The following is a 23779-nucleotide window of genomic DNA, read 5'->3' on the forward strand; positions in this document are numbered from 1 at the left end:
TAATCCTTGCTTTTGGAGGAACTGCCTGAGGGCAACTTGACCTATTTGTCCATGGCGCCATCTTGGTGGCATTCATCCAACCCACTGAATGACTGAGTATTAGCTATGGGAATAGGAATAAAGAGATCCAGAGGTGCTGGCAGGTATTTTGCATGGAAAGTGCAGAAGCTGGGGCCTTTTCCCGCTATTTCTGAGATTGCTCAGTAAGGTTAAAGGAAATGGTAACTAAGTCAAGTCCAGAACCGTCGGTGGGGAATGGCAGAGCCAGCAGTCAGGTAAATTTAAAGTACTTGCAACAATCAGGGAAAACTGCACTAGGGCATTTTCCTTCCTGAGGAAGGCGCCGGGGTGGTTCTGAAAGACAAAGGTAACTATTATCCCTCCTTCTCGTGTACCTATCGAGGTCTAATGTGTTCCTTCCTCTGGGGCCAGAGTTCTACTGCCGTAAAATTGGCAAGTCCCATTCCAGTCCCATCTGTAGCTTTACCTTGTTTAAAATCATCTCCTCCTTACCCTTAGACCTTTCACCTAGAAGGTTTCAGTGTGAGAGGATAAAGAGTTGTAAGACTTACAGAGACTGTTTACGTCCACCACTTTGACCTCTATGGGTCACTTGGCAAGCAGTGTACCCAACCAAGTAGCCATTATCCTTAGGCCATCCTAGCACCATGTCAAACCCACAAGAGAACCAGATGGTAGCACCAGAATTAAGTTTGGATCCTCTAGGTTCCCATTAATCTGGCTGCCACCAGGAAGTTGTACCAACCAGGTTGGTCTGAGGTTGCCATTAGGGGAAAGAAAGAAGTATCTTGTCCAGGAAAGGTCAGGATGGAACCTCAAGTTTTCAAAACAGATGTACGTAATTCCTGATTATTACCCAGGAAGTGTCTGAGAGAAGATGATTCCTTTCTGGGGACAGCCACATTTAGTGAACAAACCCCCTTGCTAAAATATTGTAGACCAGGAGGTGAGACAGGTAGAGTCAGAAATCTCTGGGGGTTGTTTTTTGAGAAGGTCCACACTCCACAATGCAGAGTGTCTATGGGTGGTAAAGAGAGTGAAAAGTCCACTGAATACCTTGACAACGAGCCCACTATTGAGTGGTTTTTGCAATAAAAGTCACGCATTTTCAAACTCTAAAAAACAGAAAACATGACACAAGTTAGTTTCAAGGGTGCAATGGTGTGACCATAGTTGACTGATGGGACTGGAACAATAACACAGGATTCTGTGAAAGTTTCAGTAGAGGAAGGAACCACCAATAGCCCCAAGTAGGAATAAAAAATCCAATTTAGTCAGTCTTACAGGAGCAGACGGAATCCACGTGCATACAATGTGGTCTCTCTCCTTCACCTTGAGACCGACAGGTCAGCCTTTGGCAGGAGTCACAAATCTGGCATGCAGCAGTAGCCTTGGCGTTAGAAAAAGTGTTCTTTGCTTTTTGCCCATTCCATGTTGGTGGCTATGTTTCCATATCTGGTAGAACATGGATCTAGACAGGAATAGTAGCAATGTGGGTGGTGCAGGCTCATCAGCAGCTTGATTATAGTTGGTCTCATAGGAGAACAAGCCCTTACTGTGGGTTTCTACAGGAGTGACCCAGATGGTTGAATCAGCAGCTGTAATTTATTTTTACTGTTCACAGCCCCAAAGAGGGGCTGACCAAATTGCTAGGCCATTGGTAATAACCCAAGAGTCAACAAAACTGAAACAAGGTTCATCAAAGTGAGTATTGGACAAAGAACAGCCTTGAGTCCTGCCCATTGAGAGTAGCAACCATCACGTCCACTTTTGGTTCTGCATTGATGGCATTGAGATGGAAGTACCACAGCAGCACTTGGATGCCATTTGGTTTTAGCTGAGCTGAGCCATGGGTGAACCAGTCATTTAGGGGAACTTCTGTGCGTTGATGATCTCATTGAGCTAGTGGCTTTGCTTTAGGCAGTGTGGTGGGGAATAAAGTTTCCCCCAGGAGGATAACTGCCATTTCTTCATGTCAAGCCAAGATTCTGCTTGTGCTAGGCTAGCTGTGTTCTTGAACATTCCATTTTCATTTGACAAGTGAGGCTTGATGTGCCCTTCACATCTTGTTAGTTGTTGAGTCTGAGTTGATCCACCCCAAAATGGAATTTTCAGTCTAAAGAGTTACAAGTTTTTCATGGGTCGGGTGTTCAGTGTCAACAAGAGCCCAGTAACAAACTAACAGATGCTTCTCAAAAGAGATGTACCCAGTAGCCTTGTCAGGGAAGTGATGAGTCCAGAACCATAGGAGTGCCCCTGGTGGAGGCTTCCAGATGAAGGCATCTTTCGCCAGAGGCTTCAATGGGCAAAATCATCAGTCATAGAAACTTGTAGCTCAAAGGGGCCATTAAGGTTGTTGAGCCCTACTTGGTATGGGCTAGAGAGATGGTTGGAAAGCAATTTATATGTTTCACTAACACTTCTCTACGTGCAGCTTTTCCTAATCAGAATTCCTTCTGGCACTTACAGAACAAGAAAGTACAAGCATATAACATTAGTTCTTTTAATAGTGTCAGTTGTAGAAGCAGCAACAACAGTACGTTGAATTGGCCCAAAGGGCCCCACCCATAAAGTCACATTAGCTTCCCTGTCCCGCTGCAGGCCCTGCCAGTACTTATTAGTAGAATTCTGAGGTCCCCACTCCTCATGGAAGTAGTAGGATGGTGAATTGGGCACCTGTATACAACAGTCATAAAAGTTTGAGTCTTTTATTCTCCCTGAAATTCCCCAACATACTCTTATGGGTGTATCTAGCCATTGGAGACCAAAAGACCTTGGCCACACCCCTAATCACATTTTCTTTTAAAGTCATTTAGCCTGGAGAGAAGGGAGGCATCAAGGGGCATGGAGGGAGAAAGTGGCTCTGGGCCAGTAAACACATCTTTGCATTCACTTTCTGGTTAGAGTGTTGTGGTGGTGGATCATGATTCAATCAAATGAACTTCCAATATTTTGGGCTCACCTAATCCTCTATGTCAAAAGATGAGATCCTCATGGCTGATACCATCATTTCAGTTTGGGGTACCTTCTGACTCAGCAGTGGCAGTCACACTGCTTTCGAGCTTAGGCTGTGAGATTTGCACCCTTTGCCTGATTGGGCTTGATTCTTTGTCACTTTTTTTCTTTTTTTAAAGGAATCCTCTTTAATTTGGGGCATTTCCTGATCCTTTGTCAAAATAACATCTCTTAAATTTTCACCTGGTTTTAACATGTGATCTAGGGGAATTTTCCAGGGAGGCAGGGCTGATCATAAGACTTAACTAGATTACTTTGGGTAAGTTTCTCATCCTCTAGTGAATCACCTTCATCAGCATTGTAAACCCAATACAGGGCAGTAAGCAGTCATATCGTAGTCAATAACTCATCTATAGTTTCCCCCAGGAGTTTGTCTATGGCATAGTTTGTGGGTGAGGTAGCTGAGTTTAAAGGACCAGGAATGGGTTGGACAAATTCAGTAGCTATTCAAAGTCCAGATCCTCTGTCCTCTAACACAGAGGAATAGCAGGATGAATGGGGTGCTAGCCCTCAGCACAGGAGCTGAGTTCAGATAAGGTCTGGACTCACAGGGTCAGATACCAGGTATTTACTAGGTATTTGCTTTCTGAGCTCATCCATTGTTAGGTAAGAAATTTAGTGGGGGACTGAGCTTACAAGAGAAAGAGTGGATATAAAGGGGCAGAATCTGGAATCAAAGGTTGAAAACCCAGTGGGAACTTGATATATTTGGGTACAGATTGGGAAGAAGCCAGAAGTATCAGCAACATTGTCTTTATGGGCCAGTGGGTGTCAAGCTATCTTGGAGGAACAGGTTCAAGATAATCATCTCTCACTGGTGTTGTGAAATAAAGTCTTAGCTAGTTTCCCTGACTCCAGACTCTTCCCCTGCCAATACCTCTTCCATGTGGCTGCCAGAGTTCCATTTATGAAGCCCAAATCTTATTATGTTAGTTCACTGCTTGAAAACCCTTCTTTGGGCTCCCACTGCAAAATAATAAAGTCTAAACTCTTTTGTAGGTCATGTATCATCCCTACAGAAGCTTGACAGTCTGCTTTGCAACCTCATCTCTTGAGTCTCCCTAACATGTACCCAATGTTCTAGCCACATAGAATTATATGTTCTCCCCCAAATACACTGTGCTCTTTCATGCCAGTTTGCCTTAATTGTCTTGCCTGGAATGACCTTGCCTTTCTCTAACTGGAAAACTACTAGATTCAGCTCAGTCTCCCCCTCTAAATGGCAGGCTATGCTCCCAGGGTATCATATGTACATCGATTATGATGCCATGTTAGTGCAGTGGTTATGTCTGTGTTGCCACCAGACTGTGACCTTTTTGAGTGAACTTGTCTTATTGATTATGGTAGCCCCACTACCTACTATAGTCCTTGGCATATAGTAAACATTTATTCAATATTTGTGGAATACATTTATATCTTTATGATGTACGAAATTATTTCCTTGAAGATTGCTCAAGAAGTGTCTCATTTTATCATGTTAAAAAATCAGATGAGGACCCAAGAGTCTGGATTATTATAAATAATCCATCAAGTATAATATTAATGCCTTTATATTAGATATCCATTTTTCATTTCCAAAGCAATCAGCAGTAACTGCTGTAATTAAGCACTCTAATCTTTAAGGTTATTAAATGTGAAATTAAGCTAAACTCATCCAAGGGACAGCAGGTGAACATTGTTTTAGAGAATGAATGTTTGTGTATGGTTTTTTTTTAAAGCGACACAGGTTATACACATACTAAATAGATTTTTTCTGTGATGCTCTTACTTGGTCCCAAAGGCAGTACCTCCGACCCTCCACACAACCTTCCTCTTCATCCCTTGCCTAAAAGACAAATATCCAAAAGAAATAGAGATTTTGTGTCAAATTATCCATAAATACAAAAGATATTTATGGAAGCAGTTATTTGAAAGGTTGTCTGAAGGAACATTTGGAAAACATACTTCTTGTGCACTTTGTAGTGTATTGAATCTCCAGAGGATGCACGGCATTTATTCATCCTGAAGAACATTTGACTCGACCATTTTCTGGAAAAGCACAGTAAATGGAAGATCTTGTTACTCTGGAGGAATAACCTAGTTTCTCAGTATCTTAGGCATTAGGTGGCCATTTTGTGAAAAAAGTTCTTTGATTCTGACAGTGACCCTTGTCTTCATGCTAAATATTGTTGAAGGGAAATTAAGAAAAAGTTCAGCCTCCCTTAACAATCCTTCTGATGTAACACATTGATCTTCAAGGTTCCCTGACACTAAACTACAACTATATATAGGAAGCAAACCAAAAGTGTACATCCCCTACATTGATAAATATTGTGCAATAGTGCCCATTTTTCCACTAGGAAAAAGTTATATATTTAGAGCAATAATGGTCCTTCAGTATGTAAGAAGGACATCACCAATCAATCACAACATTTTCCCACTGGACATGGGAAAGCCTGCTACTAATAAGCAATTAGAATTGCCTTTCAAGAAAATATCCATTTTCTACTTTTACTCTGGTCCACAAGAATACATCTTCAAATAAGAAAATAAATCCTGGTTACAAAGAAGGAAATCTAACAGATACTAATTTGAGTGTTGTAACAGATTTTGTACATGAAGTCATTCACTTCCCATTTCAACCTTCTTCCAACTTGTCTTCTTCCACTAAAGAGGCTGAAAAGGAAAAAATCATACTTGCATACCCCCTTGCAATTAGACTGCAGACCTGTGACCTAGGTGCCACCAGTCAGATGGTCCTGAAGGAGACTTGAATACTAAAATGAGAAACTCAAGGCTGTGGTCTTAGAGAGAGAATAGATCTTCTGACATGCACAGTGGAGCTGGAAGCTGGTTCTTTTGGAATAGCTCTGGTAGAAGTTGTGGTGTTCATATTTTAGCATGCTCAGTGCTAAATTTTAGGCTGCAGCTGCAGTGGTTTATTAGAAGTGTCTATGGTATGAATTAGACATTTTTCCTGCCTTCATTGTACCTGGCTAGGTAGTATCCAAGTCTGGTTCTCTAGACCTCCTGGAGATTTGTAAGCTACCAAAAATCCCTTCTGTTTCAACAAACTAGAGTGGCCTCTGTCGTTTGTAACCAAGAATTCTGCTTATCTTTGGTGTACTAATCACATATTCTCTGTGCTTTGGTACATTCTAGAAGGGGAGATAGATATTAAACATAAACAGAATGAAAAACATGTAACTGCAATTGAGGAGTTAAAACTGGTGAGGATATAATCCTGTTAGGATTTTCCTGTTTTGGAAAAAGCATAGGGAGATATGGAAAATATTGGGGTTGAAGTTTGCAGCTGTAGCCCTGCTCTAATCTCCCAACCCAAATACCCATCAATCCACTTGCAGCTAAGGACTAGAGGAAGAAACAAACGAGCATCTTGCTTCAGTATGAGCACTGCTAGCTGGGTCTCTTCTGAAAATATAGAGAACCTCTGGGCTTTTTTTTTTTTTCCATTAAATGTCGAATGATCTAACATTGCTATTCATAAGTACGTATCATAACAGGATATTAAAGCAGTTTAATGCAAAGGGAAATGAGAGTCTGCATGGTAACTATCTAATATACATATCTCTTAACTCTGATACAACATCATTGCCCTCAACTCTGACTAGATAGGAAACAGTTAATGAAGAAACTTATATTCCTTCTCTGGTTATGAATTAGCTCAAGTACAACATAGATGTAAAAATAAATAAATGTAATGCATTTATTGAACTGTTCATAATGCTTTATATAGAGATCTATATCTTAATCCCTTTCTACTTCATGGAATTAATTTATTTTAACTAATGTATACCCTATGCACCTACATACTCAAGGCTATATAACTGAACACTGTGTGCTAAAACTTACCTGGAGATGATTATCAATAGTAGATACAAAAATTTTATATGGAATTCTATACACTTTTGAAATATGAGATCCAACTTTGATGAACTTCCTGGCCACACTCAAATTTGGAATACAATAGACTTCACATAAAAATCCTGTTAAACTCCTAACAGGATTATATCCTCACCGGTTTTAACATAAATCTGCCCACTCATCTATCTATTTCTAAAGATAGAAAGCACAGTGTACTTGAAAGAATATAAGCTTAAAAATTAAATAGAACTGTGTTTGCATTCCAGTGCTGCCATTTACTAGGTCTGTGGCCATGATCATATTACTTAATTTCTCTGAACATCATTGTATAATGGAAGGAGTAATACCTACTTTACAAGGCTTAGATCTTAAAATATTATTTCCTTTCCCTTTTTTCCTAATTGCCACTCCCACCTCTGGCTCCTCAGAATTTCAGGAAAATAAGTGTTCATTTCATTAATCTGTTAACTAATTTTAAAGGCAATTGTTTATATGCATGTGTTTATTTATATTTATAGATATATGCCACCCTAAAAATAAACTCATAAAATATTTAAAAATGCATTTGTAACTAGGAAACATCTATTAAAAAACTAATTGATTAGGCTCTCATTTGTCATCTGACTTCATAAAATAATGATTTTATTAGATTAAGTAAGAACCTGAGATTTTTTACTCAGAGAACATATTGAATTACTCCAGACTCCTCCTAGGAAATGTAAAACGATAAGAATTAAGTGATTTTTTGAAACCTGAAAACTTTATCTGTGACTGACAGATTAGACTATAATCTTATAAAGAAAGCTCAGCTCAAATAAATATATATTTTTCATTAATAATGGAATTATAAACAGTCCTAGTTAATGAATAACTCTATATCTGATTATGAATCAAATAATGTAACACATTTGGAAGTATATGGTATATGTAATGCTTTTACTGAACTATTTGTAGCTTTCTGTTTTAGCAATTAGACATTCTCTTTCCTTAGGGAAAAAAGTATATTAAAGAAAAACAAAAGATAAGTATATATGAGGGTTTTAATTGAAGTCAGAATTTAGGTTAATTACAATGATCAGGGAACAGAGCTGGATTGGGTAGTAGGCAGAAAGACAGATATATATGGTTTTCAGTTTTATAATTTTTACTTCATTCTTTTTTTGCAGATTTCAGTTCTCTGTTGATGTTCTTCATCTTGTCATCTATGTTTTGTGCACACTAATGGCAAGTATCTTAAAATCCTCATAACTACAATATGTGTTTTTTTTTCTGTTGATTTTGACTGTTCGATCTTGTTGCCTGGTATGCTTGGCATGTTTTTAAATTATCATTATTATTTCATGGCGGACAGTGTCTTTGTAGAGTAAATTTCAGGCTGTGAATGATTTTATGTTCCCACCAACAGTGTTTATATTTTGACAGGCAGGCAGAGTAAAGGCAGGTCACCTTCATCCAGTCTGATAGGAAACAGATATGGAGCTGAGTTTTGGTCTTTGTAAGGACTGGTCTGTTTCCTTTCAGCCTTACTTGTAGCATGTAGCCTTTCAGGGGTCCCAACTGATAGTCTGGGGGTATTTACCAAGGTGTTTCCTCTTTTGCAGGCCCTAACCTCTAGTTTTTGTCTCCCCAAAGCTCTACTGAGCTTCTCAGTCTCAAGTCTTCTCTTCGTCTCTGCCACTTGCCTCTAGCTTCCCAGTCTCTCAGATCTACTGTAAATTTACAAATACCTTCAGGGAAAAGTAACACCAAATGTCAGGCTCATTATTCCATACTTTCCCTCTCTATCCAGGGTCTTGGATTCCTAATCTTCACTGCTTTGGTAGCTCTCTGATGCCTTCAAAGAGCTAATTACCATTTTTTTTCCAGATTTTCTGATTGTTTACTTTGGGAGAATTGGTCTGAAACAAGCTAGTCTACCCTAACTGGAATTTGCCTATGCTTCCATAGGTGTACATTGATATACAGGCAACTCTTGCTAATACAGAATTTGATCAACCAATTTGCAAATTAATTGTGGTTTAAAAATAACAAAAAGTGCATTAAAAATATATATACAGAAAATATTTCAAGTGTTTTCATAGTAGAAGAGTTTGTTGCTGCTATTTAGAAAGCAACACAACCTACATAATATTACAGCAACATGGGATCATTCTGCACCCTCAAAAAAAACCCCAATATAAACATTTTTTTCTTCTGTAAACAGCCTTTTCTGAGTCCAAAGCCATAGCCAGGCAAACAGCAAAGGCAAGAGGGGGTTGAAGAAGGACCTTCCAGTACCAGAGTTGGGACTATGATGCTGAACAAATTAGATGAGGAGAGAAAGGAAGAAAAAGGGACACAAAACTAGTTAACATCTTTTGCCCTACTTGCTTCCTGTTTCAATATGTTAAACACACACACACACACACACACACACACACACACACACACACAAAACAACCAGGCTCAGCTAAGAAATACCAGTAGCAGACATTTTAATAGAGTAACTGTTGGTATGTGGTTTTCTCAAGAAATTTCTTTGATGTTTTTTGTTCCTAAATACTTGTACTTTGATTTGTTTCACATATTTGTATTCAGATTTATAAGTATAAATGTGTCCCTAAATATGATTACATTGATAACTTTAACTAAGGTTATATTAAATCTATTTTAGACCACATTTGCAAGTTTTTTTATATACATATACATGACTTAAGCAACTCATTTAACACTAAAGAAAGGAGTTGATTTTTTTTTTTTTTTTTTTTTAGAGAAGGGGCATGACAAAATGGAACTAAATATGTATGTATCAGGAGCTCTGTTTCATATTTCACACTCTTGAATGAGTCATTAGATCTCATAATTCCTCAGAATTCCAATCAGGAATATAAAAATAATATAACAGAGAAAGCACATGAGTCTAATAGGAATGCCTCTTTGCACAACCCCAGGAGGTACTGATCATGGGCTGTGTGCATAATGACTTCTGAAGTCCTTGCAGGGCAGAAGCCCTGTGTCTAAGGCCAACATCCAGTCTGTTGATTCTCAGTCCTAATTATGTGTCTGAATTATCTAGTGAGCTTTGCAAAAATTTGACTCCAGACCTACTGAATTAGAATCTGAAAGGGTTGGCACCCAAAGATCTGTCTGTGTTTTTGAAAGTAATCCAGTTGTTTTTGCAGCACAGCCAAGTTTGGAAACTTCTGGGTCAAATTCATTCCCACCTCTGTTTCTTTCTTTCTTTTCTTTTTTTTAAAATTAATTAATTAATTAATTATTTAAAATTTATTTATTTTTGGCTGTGCTGGGTCTTTTTTGCTGCATGCGGGCTTTCTCTAGTTGTGGCGAGCGGGGGCTACTCATTGTTGCAGTGTGCGGGCTCTAGGCGTGTGAGCTTCAGTAATTGTGGTATGTGGGCTCAGTAGTTGTGGCTCACGGGCTGAGTAGTTGTGGCACATGGGCTTAGTTGTTCTGCGGTATGTGGGATCTTCCCAGACTAGGACTCGATCCTGTGTCCCCTGCATTGGCAGGCAGATTCTCAACCACTGTGCCACCAGGGAAGTACCCCCACCTCTGTTTCTAAGATGCTGTTACAGATTTAGACTTTTCTTGTTCTCAGACATCATCTTCAATTGATGGTTTTCCTTTTCTTTTCTCAATAATCCACTTTAATCCTTGACAACTTTTATACAAAAATTATTCATATCTTATCTAATAACATTCATCTGTAATTGAAGTTTATTTTAGTCTTTAAATAAAACAATGAAGGAAGACAGATCACACTTACATAATTTCTTATTAAATATAAAATATTTTAAGTAAGTGGAAAATTACTAAAAATAATATATATCTATGATCAGCCATATGTATACCAGTTTTCTCTCTATTAAAAAAAAAATAGCAAATTCATTTGTAACCTTCCCTCACCCCTTTCCATTCCCTCTTTTACCAGAGGTTTATCATTATTCTGAAATTGGTGTTTATCATTCTCATACATAGTTTGGTAATTGTGCGATACGTGTATTAGGTTGGCCAAAAAGTTCGTTCAGGTTTTTCTGTAACATGTTACGGAAAAACCCAAATGAATTTTTTGGCCAACCCAGTATATACAGCCGATCCTCATTATTTGTGGATTCTGTATTTGTAAATTTGCCTGCTTGCTAAAACTCATTTGTAACCCCCAAATCTATACTCGTGAAGTTTTTGCAGACGTGTACAGAGTAGTGAAAAATTTGAGTCACTGGATGTGCACCTTCTCAGCTGAGATTGACCAAAGCAATGCTCGGCCTCCTTGTTTTCATTCTCATCCTGTAAACAGGTGGTTTTTTTCTGGTCTATTTAGTGCCAGTGTTTTGCATTTTTGTGCTTTTTGTTGATGATTTTGCTGTTTAAAATGTCCCCTAAATGTAGTACTGAAGTGCTGTCCGGTATTCCTAAGGGCAAGAAGCCTGCAGGACACCTCATGGAGAAAATACACGTGTTAGATAAGCTTTGTTCAGGCGTGAGTTACGGTGCTGCTGGCCCTGAGTTCAGTGTTAATGAGTCAACAATCTATATATTAAATAAGGTGTCTACAAGCATATATATTCATAAAACAAAGTTATATAGCGATCAGTTGACAACAATGTTGTGACCAGGGTCACAGGAACCTAACTTTGTGTTTCCCCCAGGAGTAGTGGTTCAGTCTTTACTAATTCACTGGTCATGATGACTATATAGGGCATAACTACCACAAATAATGAGAATCAACTGTATTTGTAAATAATAAATGGTATTGTTTTATGCATTTTAAGTTTAAATGGTATCATACTCCACCTCTCCTTTTTCACTCAACATTTTGTTGTTGAGATTTATACATGAATATTTAATTCTTTTATTTTAACCTCTAAATTCCACTGTACAAAAAGACCAAACTTTATTTATTCTTACCACTGCAATTAGATTATTTTAGTTTTTTTGCCAACTATGCAACAACAGATGACTTTACACATGTCTTTTTGTGCATCTGCATGAGAGTGTCACTTGGGTATGTTCCTAGAAGGCCTCATATCTTTAGTCAGTTTTATTTTAAATACTTGAGAGAAATCATTAACTCAACCCTAATATGTCTTCTTCATAGTCAAGTGAGGTATACTAATTCCCTACAGTGGTTTGTAAAATGAATGCTTTCCAGCAAACCATAGCCTTGAACTCAGCCAGCCAACTTACAAATGAATGTCGCTGACCATACAACAAAACAGAAAGCAGAAAAACTTCTTTATATTGATTATGGGAACATTAAAAATAATATTAACTGAATGATTATTCTTAGTACATAATCAAGGACTTTATTTACTCAAATATCTGAATGCCTTGCCACTACTATTCTTCTGAAGAATGTATTTTTTTTAACTTGATTTTTAAAAAAGAAGTCTCTTTGAAATTCTGTTGAAATTTTTAAAAAACTGCATCTTATAGTTAATAAAGTTGAAATTGTTGACACTTTCATTTGACTCTTCACAGCAAGTTACAATATTAGATTGAATCGTATGGAATTAATTTGTAATATCATGTCACTCCAGTTTTTCTGAAGAATATTTTTTTAAATGTATGGTCTTTTTAGTTACTTTTTCTTTCCTACTGATTGCCTGCAATTTTCTTCAGAGTTGCATCTTGCAATTAATAAATTTGAAATAGCTGATAGCTTCAATTGAGTAATTATTCTGGGTATGCCATAATGATTAATTGAAACTTGTGGAATTTCTGATATCCAACTGTCTTTGACCTATAAAAAATGGCTCTTTCATATAATTTTACCTAATATTTTTATTGAGAAAATATTCTCTTGCAGATATTGAACTTGTATGCTCAGAGTAAACTTCTAAGTATAGACTATTTTTTTGTATTCTAATAATTTTTAAAACAAAGGCTGAAAATACATAATCTGGAAAGAAATTAGGAAGAAAACTGCAAATTAAATTTGAACTCATAATGGTACAGATGACTCAGTTTGTGGGACAGAAATTGAGACACAGATGTGGAGAACAAACGTATGGACACCAAGGGGGGAAAGTGGTGGGTGTGGGATGGTGCTGTGATGAATTGGGAGATTGGGATTGACATGTATACACTAATATGTATAAAATAGATAACTAATAAGAACCTGCTGTATAAAAAAATAAAATAAAATTCAAAAAAAATAAAAATAAAAGATAAAGTATAAAAGATCATAAAGTTAACATCTATGGAACTTTCTATTAATAACAATATGTTTAATGTATTTTTACATTTTCTATAGTGAAACAGTTTCTGTAAAATGTTTTCAGTTACATATAAATAAGAAAAAAAAATTCAAACTCATAACAGAAGTTCTTTAATTGACAAAATCTATAAAAATCCTATAGCACACATCATACTTAATGGTAAAAATTTAAGCTTTCCTGATGGGATCAGGAATGAGGAAAGGAAGTCTACCATCACCATTTCTATTCAATGATGTGCTGAGGTCCTAGTCAGTACAATGAGGCACTAAAATTAATAAAATATGTAAGAGCTGGGAGGGAAGAAGTAAAATTGTCATAATTTGTTGACAACATATTTTTTTTGTCAAAAAATCAAAATAATCTGCAGATAAAATATTAGAATTAAGTGAAGTTATTCAGATGGCTGGATACTAGATCAGTATGCAAAAAAAAATTGTATTTCTATATACTAGAAATGAACAATTAGAAATAAAAATTTTTAATGATATTATTACAATATTATAAAAAGGCATCTGATATCTAGTAATAAATAAGTTGGTTCATGATATTTTCAAATTCCTGTTGTGATTTTCTCTTCAACTCGTGCTATTTAGAAATACATTGCATAATTTTCAAATATGTGGGGATTTTCTAGTTTTCTTTAAATTGATTTCTGGCTTAATTCCACTGTGATCAGAAAAATCATACTCCTTATGATTTTAATCCTTTTTCCCCAAAATCTGTTGTGATTTGATTTATGATCCAGTCTAAGGAAAAAGTTGATAAACATTCTATGTGCACTCGAGAAAACTGTGTATTATTTATGGACTTATTACAAACAATCAAGTTTGTTAATCATATTATGTGAGTCTTCTTTGTTTTCACTGATATATTTGTCCACTTGTTCTATCAGTTTTGTATAAAACTTCCATACATTATTGTGTATTTATCTATTTCTTTTACTTCTGATTATATTTTATTTTTTTATACTTCATGACTAGGTTTTTAGTTATATAAAAATCTATAAATGTAATATGTTCATACTGAATTGACCTTTTTAAAGAATAAATTTGTCCCTTTTATTTCTAGTAACACTTCCCACCCAAAAGTCTACATTTTTGGTTATTAGTATAGCTACTTCACCCTTCTTTTAGTGTTTTTATGATATATCCTTTTCTATCCTTTTATGCTTTCAACTTTTCTGGTTGTTATGGTTAATATTTTAATTTTATCTGAGAATCATAGAACGTTAATTGGAAATATTTAGACCATTTACATCTAATGAAATTGTCATCTATTTATTATCTTATTATTTTTTGGTAATATCAGTTTTTTCTTTTTTTTTTACTTTCTTTTGGATTAATCAATTATTTTTATCACTCTATTTTCCTTCTCTTAGCTTACTGAGTGTATATTTTTTTGTTATTCCTTTAGTGTATCCTAGATTTTATTAGTGTACCCTTGATTTATTAGAGTCCAACATTAAGTTAGTAACTTTAACACCTGTCAGACAGTGAGAGAACCTAACAATACTTTAAATTTATTTACCATGCTTTTACTTTTTTTACTGTTATTGCTCTTTATTTTCAGTTGATATATATTTTAAACCTCATAAGATATTACTATCATTGATTTAAACATCTATATTCATTTAGATTTACCTTCTTACTCTTTCTGGAGCCCTTTATTCTCTCATGCTCATTATTGTGCCTCCATCCAGGATCATTTTCCTGTTGCTTGTTGAAATCTTTTTGAATAAATTTCTTTCTTTGCGGGCCTGTTGACAGTGAATTCCCTTAGTTTACATTTATTTGAAAAGTTTCTACTTTTCATTCCAAAATTCTTTTGGAAAGAAATGTTTTTAAAAAGATAAAAATAATATTTCAGGGGAATATTTTTACTGATTTTAGGATTATTTTTTCTTTCAGCTTTTTTGCAATATAATTGACATATAGCATTGTGTAGGTTTAAGGTGTACAGCATGACTTGACTTACATATATTGTGAAATGATTACCAATTGAGTTTAGTTAACGTCTTTCTCCTCGTATAGATACCACAAAAAAGAAAAAGAAAAAGAAAAAATGCTTTTTTCCTTGTCACGAGAACTATTAGGATTTACTCTTTAGCAATTTTCACATATACCACACAGTAGTGTTAACTATAGTCATTATGTTGTACGTTATATACCCAGTACTTATTTATCTTATACCTAGACGTTTGTACCTTTTGACCACCTTTATCCAATTTGCCCACCCCCCCGATCCCCTGTCTCTGGTAACCACAAATTTAATCTCTTTTTCTATGACTTTGGTTGTTGTTGGTTTTTGGGGTTTTTGGTTTTTTAAAATTCCACATATAAGTAAGATCACGCAATATTTGTCTTTTTCTGTCTGACTTATTTCACTTAATGTAATGTCATTAAGGTTCATCCATGTTGTCTCAAATGGCAGGATTTCCTTCTTTTTTATGCCTGAAGAGTATTACATTGTATGTATCCACACCACATTTTTTTTTATCCAGTCATCTGTTGGTAGGCACTTAGGTTGTTTCTATGTCTGGCTATTATAAATAGTGCTGTTTGTCTTACTATTGCCCCATCTGAAGGCCATGTGTCTTTTTTCCCCTCTAACTGCTTTTAAGATTATTTTCTTTGTCTCTGATTTTAAGCAGTTTCACTCTGATGTGACTAGACGTGGTTTGCTTGTATCTTATCTTGTTTAGGCTTTATGAATCTTCTTAGATCTGTGACTTGATGTGTATTTTCTGTTCCTTTTACTCTATGTGCTTCAGTTTGGATCTTTTTTACTGATCCATCTTCTATGTTACTAATCATTTCTTCTGTTCTGTCTTACCTTCTCCCACACCCAGCTTTTGAATTCTTTATTTCATTGATTGCATTTTTCAGTTTTAGAATTTCCATTTGATATTTCATAGATACTTTCTCTGTTGAAAAATTTATCTTTTTATCCATTTTCTTCAACTTATTTATAATAGTTTAAACAAATCTTTGTACGATAATCATTGTATGCCTGGTAATTCTCCTTGAGTGACAACCAAAGTCTTTGTTAAAATTATATAGGTTGTAGATAGCTTTATTTTTCTTCAGAGATGATTTACTTTTCTCCTGGAGAGAAGTTAAAGGATAATCATCTCAATCCAATCAAATATGGAGTTGACTCAAGGCTGAGTTTCAGACTTGTCAATTTCCAGTTTTTTCTTAGTATTATGGCATAACCCTACTGGGTTCTAAACTGTCAACTGAAAGCCTGGGTGTTTAATCAGCCATATCCTCCTTGGTAGATCTTGGACTGAAATTCTTATCTCTTTAGCCTGTAAGACTGTGAAGATCTATGGTATAGCAGGTGTCTACTAGGTTTCTTTCTAATTTTGTCCCTATATCATTTAGGATTTGGCAGACGCCTTGAGGGCAAAACTGAGTTGATTATTGGATTTACTTCTTTAAGTTTCCTTGATAGGTCCAAATCCTTCCTGTATCCTCAGTTCCTTTAGTGTTTTGCACTCCTTTATTTTTTTCTTTCAGTAGTTCACCCCATTCTTTTCATTCCTTCCAATATTTTCCATACTCGCTGTACTGACTTTAAACCTCCCTATCATTCCTTTCAAACCCAATAATCACCAGTTCCTACCAACTACTTACCAGCATCCCAATGCCCCTCGGCCAATCCATTTTCTCCCATTAACCCCTAGACTAATCTGCCCTTCCAATCCTTTACACATACAGTCTTTCCAAGTCTGGCTGTTTCTTTAAATCCCATTCTCTCCCAGCAGAAGATGAGGGAGTTGTTTGTCATCAATACCCCTAAAAGTCCTCCAAAGCAGCCAGCACTGTGCCTGGTACATAGTAGTTGCTCAATAAACATCCGTTTATTGGGCAAGTCAGTAAATGGCAGAAATCAATCAAAAAGTGAGTCATTAGAGGCAGTGAAGAGGTAAAATAGTTATTTTTCTGTCTTTCCCTTTTTTATTTTCACTTTATTGTATCCCATAATACATTCTGGTATGAGAATGAAAAAGAAATCTTGTTTAAACACTTGCCTGTTCCTTGTGTCTTGATTAAACATTTGAAATTTTGTATAAATAAATAGATAAGTCAGAAACTTAACTCCCTTTGAATAATTTTTCTTTTTTTTACTGATCACATCTGCAGGTGCTCAGTGTCTCAAGTTAACATATCAGATAGTCTAAGGACATTATATTTGCATAACTGAAACTCATGCTTTTTGATTTGCACATGACTACCAGCCTTCAGCAGAATCCTAATCAGACAAATACCTCTGCAACAAAGAAAAACTGGCTGGAGGTTTTAAGACCCTCTTTTCTCCAGCACTTGCACAGTTTAGTCCTATAGCTGTTAATTAAAATTATTTAAGAGTATGCACACAAAAGAATAACAATAGCAGATTCCATATCTGTGGAATCTGAAAAATATCAGATACTAAAAGAACTAAGAAACAGCATTTATTGTGCTTATGTATATTAGTCCTTTGTTTCCTGAGAGGATGATGAGATAAGCCAGCCAAGAAATTATTAATGTGATCACTGAAAACAAAATTCTGCAGCACTTTGTTTCAAAGTGACTGCACTCGCTCCCTCTCTCTCTCTCTTTCTTTCTTTCTTTCACTTTTGCTCTGTGGTAACCATAACAACCATTTCCTTTCAGAGAGGTCAGTTACTAAAAAGAGTATATCATGTAATATGATCATCTATAAAGTATACTTTGGACAATGTTCATTTTTTACAAAAATTGTTTTTAAGGCTCTGAAAATGTTCTAAAATTGGAGGTTAAAATAAAGGAAGAAAAATCTATAGGTGTATCTAGACAATCAAATAGAGATGACAAATTTGAACATAAATGGTCATTTCTATTTTTTTTAACCATTATCACTAACCATCACAATTTATCCTCAAACAAAGCTATGAGGATTTCTAATTTGGAAAAAATATTTTAAGTGTTATTAAGTTTGTTTACTGAAAGTGGAACAACAAAAGAGAGACTTCTTTGTTCCTCTAACCATATATGCCATATCCCTTAAGGTCATTTGAGAGAAGTCTGTAGATGGACTTGCCATCAGGGGGCCAGCCGTGCCACTTACCACCTAAATAACCTCTATGGGCCTCAGAATCTTCATTTGTAAAATGGAAGTGATTAGGCCTGTTTCATATGTTGACTCTCAAAGTCAAATAAAATACTGCATGTGAACACAAAAGGTAAAGTACTTATAAAATGAAATACAGCATAGTAATTAAAAGGTAGCATTTTGGGTTAGGCTGGCCTAGGTTAAAATTTGACTCAAGAATGTACTAACTATTGACTACTACCAAGTTACTTAATTGCTCAGATCTTTAGTGTTACAAAAGATGAGAATAAGTTATACCCAGCTCTAAGAAATTGTGACACACACAAAAAAGTTCTAGGTAAGGTGTATTATTACTAATATTATACAAATGTGATGCTTATGCAACATATGGTATACATAGTAACTAATGATGACAGTGAAGTGACCGTTATTACTATACTAGAACTACCACTTATCTATATAGAAATGGCAACTTTCAGTTATACAATATGGGAATAAGGCCCTGGAGAATGTTGAGGATCCCAGGTGATTGGCATAGGTATGACTTATTAAAGGAGAGAGATAAAGATAAAAGATTTGTCTTATAAAATTTTGAAAAGCTGTTACTTTTAAATCCTTGGCTTAAATTGCTCAATAATATGTTGATTATAATATAGAATTAGATTTTGTTTTGTGTTAAAAGTAATACCAAAGCAGTTTCTCTTCATTCTCCCTTTTTAGCCATATTAAATGAAGAAATTAATGCATACTTACCATTTTAAAATACTTTTATTTTCAAAGATAATATTTCATGACTTTTGCTTAGGTCAAAGTAAGTATTAAAAATATCTAAGCCACAATATATTACTCTCTTAAGAATTAGAGTGGGACTTTGCAAAAAAAAGTTCAGGGACCAAATTGAGATGAAACAAGTGGAACCCAATTTCATCTAATTGAAAAACATTAGTCTCTAATTTGTTTAAAGTTATATTTACCTTTTGTAAACTGATCATTGTTTCTCCAGGACCAGGTATCAGTGAGGATAAGACTGAAAAAGAATCAGATCACTGACTTTTATTCTAGTTATTCATCATTGTATAGAAAACAAAACCCTTTAGGATAATCCCAATAATCTGGAACTAATGAAAACTGCAGCCAGGTCTGAACTTCAGTTTAGCACTTGTATCTCTGAAAAAGGCTTCTCTAATGTCAAGAGAAGAATAAATATCCCAGGAGAATGTTTGTCCTCCTCCAGAAAGCTCTTAAAACTCATTTGTTTTAAGTCCTTCCTTCTGGAGTTGATGACATTGTACTTTGATAATCTCCAGCCTCTGAGACTGGATGGAAGGCCAGAGACAGGTTAGGTTATAAGTAACTTGCAGGTGGTGTATTGAACAGAATTTGAGGAATTGCACACCTAATAGTTTCTATTGATATTTTGAGTGTGTGTCTATGAAAGGGATTGCAAAGCCCTTGTTGAAAGAGGTGGGCCCTGAATTCGGGGACTTGAAAAGGACAACCTATTCTGGACTTCTCTGCTATAGGAGCAGCAGTGACTGGTGACCAAACACATAAAAATGTTTCCCAAGCTGAGGCTGAAGACAATTCATGTGTAGTGGCACCTATATTCGTAATTGTTTTATCTTCTAGTGGTACTCAAAATTCCAGTAATATAAGAGGCTATTTCAGAATTAATCTGAGACCAGGTCTTGCAGCATAGTAGGCAAAAGAGCAGGGGAACACAGAGATTAAGGCTGATGGCAAGAGAGTGATTGATGAGGTACTTTGGATGCAGACTGGATAGAGAGAGAAATAATGATTAGAGGAATCTGAAGTTCAGGAGAAAACGGAAACAAAGATTAAGGGGCACAGGTCCAGTGTTCATTCCACATTATTGTACTAATTTTCTCAACAACATGTGGTTTTCTCCTCTACAATTGTTTCCTGTAAGTCTGCTTGGTTTTTCTTTTCCCAGTGAACACCAGGAATCAATTCCCTCAATTAATTTACAGAGTATTGACCAGATAAGCCAAGTAATTTTCAATAAGTGTGCAGTACTTGTAATGCACTTGAAAAAATTACTTCAGCCAACATTCAATATTACCTGTCAATGTGGAAACATAATTATAGTGCTCACATAATTCAGTAACAATTTTGTACAAAAAAAATATAAAAGACCCAATATGTATGAAACTTGTTAAGAGGGAAACCATTTTTAGCAAAGCAAGGTGCTCATTCATTCTTTGCAGTGATGGAACGGCTTATAAAATTTCAGCACCAGAAACTACATGACACAGAGGCTATACTGTGGTCTACACGTTGAAAGTTATTTCTATTTTATGAATTCCTTCAAGTGAAATTGAATTTCACTGTTTTATAAAGTCAAAATGAATCTGTGTGAAGTTTTTCAGAGTGACAGTAACAGAGATTCACACAGGATATCTTAAATCAAAAGGTATGACTATTGTAACTGCGTTTGGAAATAAAGAAGATTCAGATGCTGGCCACATGTCAGGCATTATGGGAATGAAAGGAGTTGTACAGTTTGATTTTGTGGAGAATGGCTTATGGGTCAGGAACTGAAGGGTGACCCACAGGCCAGCACAGCACTTGTGACCTGGTTATGTCATTGCGCCACACCACCAGAGGATTATTAATTCCTGATTTGCAACTGCTTCCAACTACCTCACATTCTATTCTGTATATTTTTCTTCTTCTTCTTACTCACAGCTTCTGTTGCCTCATGGGCTCTGCACACATGTCTTATTGCCTGATTTTCCCCTGTGTATCTACTATTTCCTCTCTTTCTCTTTCTCTTTCTCTTTCTCTCTCTCTCTCTCTTCTCCCTTCTCTCCCCTGTCTGGGTCTACCTATATCTCTGTCTGGATATTTATCTGGCTCACTAATATCTCATTCAGATTTCCCTAAGAGGTTGGTTTGATTGGTTCCTAGATCACTATTGTCCATGTTAGTCAGAACTTGCATCCCTGGCTGCTTCATAGATAGATTCTAGCTCATCTAGAGGTTGGTTGTTATTTTATCAAGAACCCCGAATAAGAACACACACACACACACATGTGCACACACACACCCACACAAACCAGGCCCAGTCAGCAGGGTGACAGAATTTACATATATTAACATAGTGAATTTTATGAAAAAGACTCTTTGGAAGGAGGGGGAGGCTGCAATAAAAACTCTACAGAAGGGAACTATGGATGTGGCAGCTGTTTTTCGTGTTGGACTAAAGTAAGCACAGAATTAGAAATGAATGTCAGTTTGTCCAGAGTCATATAGATCTAGACTATGGTGATTGGCCTAACTCAAGTGGAAGATACAATTAGAAGTAGAGGGACTTAAGGTGAGAATAGTAGGAAGAGACTATATTAAAAAGAAAAAAACATAGAAGTTGAGCCTTCATTATGTAGTAAATTAAGTGGCATTCAAAAGTTTTGAGCCAGACTTCCCTGGTGGCACAGTGGTTAAGAATCCACCTGCCAGTGCAGGGGACACGGCTTCGAGCCCTGGTCGGGGAGGATCCCACGTGCCGCGGAGCAACTAAGCCCGTGCGCCACAACTACTGAGCCTGCGCTCTAGAGCCCGCGAGCCACAACTACTGAGACTGTGTGCCACAACTACTGAAGCCCGTGTGCCTAGAGCCCGTGCTCCGCAACAAGAGAAGCCACCGCAATGAGAAGCCCACGCACCGCAACGAAGAATAGCCCTCGCTCACCGCGACTAGAGAAAGCCCGCACTCAGCAAGGAAGACCCAACGCAGCCAAAAATAAATAAAATTTATTTTTAAAAAAAATAGTTTTGAGCAGTAAGCTGAGGAAGGCAGAGTTTAAGAGAGGCCAACCTGGCAGTGATACAAAGGATGGAGAGAAGAGTGAGAATCTGAAGAAAAGGAGGTCATTTGTAATTATAATTATTATAATGTAATACTTTTTACTCAACAAATATTTCTTAAGTGCTCACAACATTCCAGCAATGCCACATGCTGAAAATAGAAAGGTTTAAAAGGTGGCGTGGTCCTGCCATCATAGGGCTCACATTCTGACAGAAGACCCAGAAAAGCAAAATAGCAATTACGATCTGAACAGTAAAGGCTATCATAGGAACACTGTAGAGTTCGAGGGTAGCACGTAGGAGGGGTACCAAGCCCTGACCGGAAGTTCAGGGAAGGCTTCCTGAAAGGGAATATTATCGAAATTGAGACCTGTGAGCTAGATAGAAATTATCCAAGCAGAGGATGATATTGGGGGGAAAAGGGTGGGGCATTCAGTTCTAGGCCAAAGAATAATTGCTAAACAAAAAATAACAGTACTAAGTAGTTCTGCCTGGTTACCTGGTATAATTGAGAAGAAAGTTTTTGGTTTTGTTTTAAACACCAAATATTCGGCACCGCACCAAAAGCTGGAGATATAACCCTGAACAAGATAGGCATGCCTCCCTCCCTGGTAGAGAATTACAACACAGTGGGGAGTGCAGAGGAGCAATTATCATAAGTGTGGGAAGCATTCTCAATGGGAGAAGCACCTGAGATGGACACCCATTGGAGGAGAAGCTAACACAGTCTTGGACATCACAAAAGTAAAACTTTGGTGTCATTCTTATAAATAACTAAAGGTTAACCAGGTGAAGAAACGAGAAAATTCTTGCTCCAGACAGAAGGAAGACCATGTGTATGTGTCTAGAGGCGAGAGAGAGTACAGAACTGTTGAGAGGTTATAAAGCAGGAGAAAAAGTCATCTCTAACCTTCCCCAAAGGGGGAAAACTGCATTTACGTTTTATTTAGTTGAATAATTGTGAGTAAAGAGCTTTGTTTTTTTATCTAGATGAGCCTTTTCCTCTTTTAAGCACCATCTTGGTGGGTTAACTTCACTCATGGAACTGCTGAGTCATTTTCTATGGAAATTTATGTGAACTTATAAAATGTGCATAGTAAGGCATGTTATAAAAGTTTCTAAATTATCCTTGAAATCTTTTTTTTTTTTAGTTTTTAAAGTTTCTTTAGGGCTTCTAAACATATAAATAACTCTCATTCGATTATCTCAATCTACCTAATAAAATTAATTTTCACCTTCTACTACTGTTTTTTTAAAAATTGTCTTTAAAACTTGCTACCTTTAAAGCAACAATTTCTTTGTTAAAAAAATCAGCAAAAAGAGTTTTAAAATAAAGTATATTTTTATAAAGTTTAAACTCATAATATGATAAATTTGGTTGAATTGTTTTCATCAATATGCATTTACATAATCTTTGGTAACTTCTGGGCATATTCCTTCATGTTTATTAGTTATTTTTAATAGTCATCTGAAAGAAACGTTAGAATTGTTACTCTCCAAAGATTGAATAACCTGATGGGCTGTAATAAAGTTAGAGATTTTTTTTCCATCTTATATGAGAGTTTGCAATAAACTTGGGCCTGGTATAAAGAATCTCTGACTTTCCAGTTGTTTAACACTGAGTCAACAACTATGAGGTATAAGATTTTATTTAGCGGTTATTTTCAAGCTGAAGTCTACAGTCAGATACATGAAGTTATTTATTTATTTATTTTTTTATTTAAGATAAATGAGATTTAATTACCTTACAT

General features: G+C 36.1%; 1 long non-coding RNA gene across 1 annotated transcript in view; it reads left to right on the top strand.

Annotated features, from left to right (window-relative positions):
• LOC137757429 (uncharacterized) overlaps window positions 1–23779 on the top strand; it is a 310561-nt gene that overhangs the window by 247514 nt on the left and 39268 nt on the right. Inside the window, exon 3 of the long non-coding RNA XR_011072339.1 lies at window positions 8067–8124. This is a non-coding gene — a long non-coding RNA (uncharacterized lncRNA). The remainder of the gene's footprint in view (window positions 1–8066; window positions 8125–23779) is intronic.

Source organism: Eschrichtius robustus, chromosome 2, assembly GCF_028021215.1.
Source record: "Eschrichtius robustus isolate mEscRob2 chromosome 2, mEscRob2.pri, whole genome shotgun sequence".
Classification (NCBI taxonomy): Eukaryota; Metazoa; Chordata; class Mammalia; order Artiodactyla; family Eschrichtiidae; genus Eschrichtius; species Eschrichtius robustus.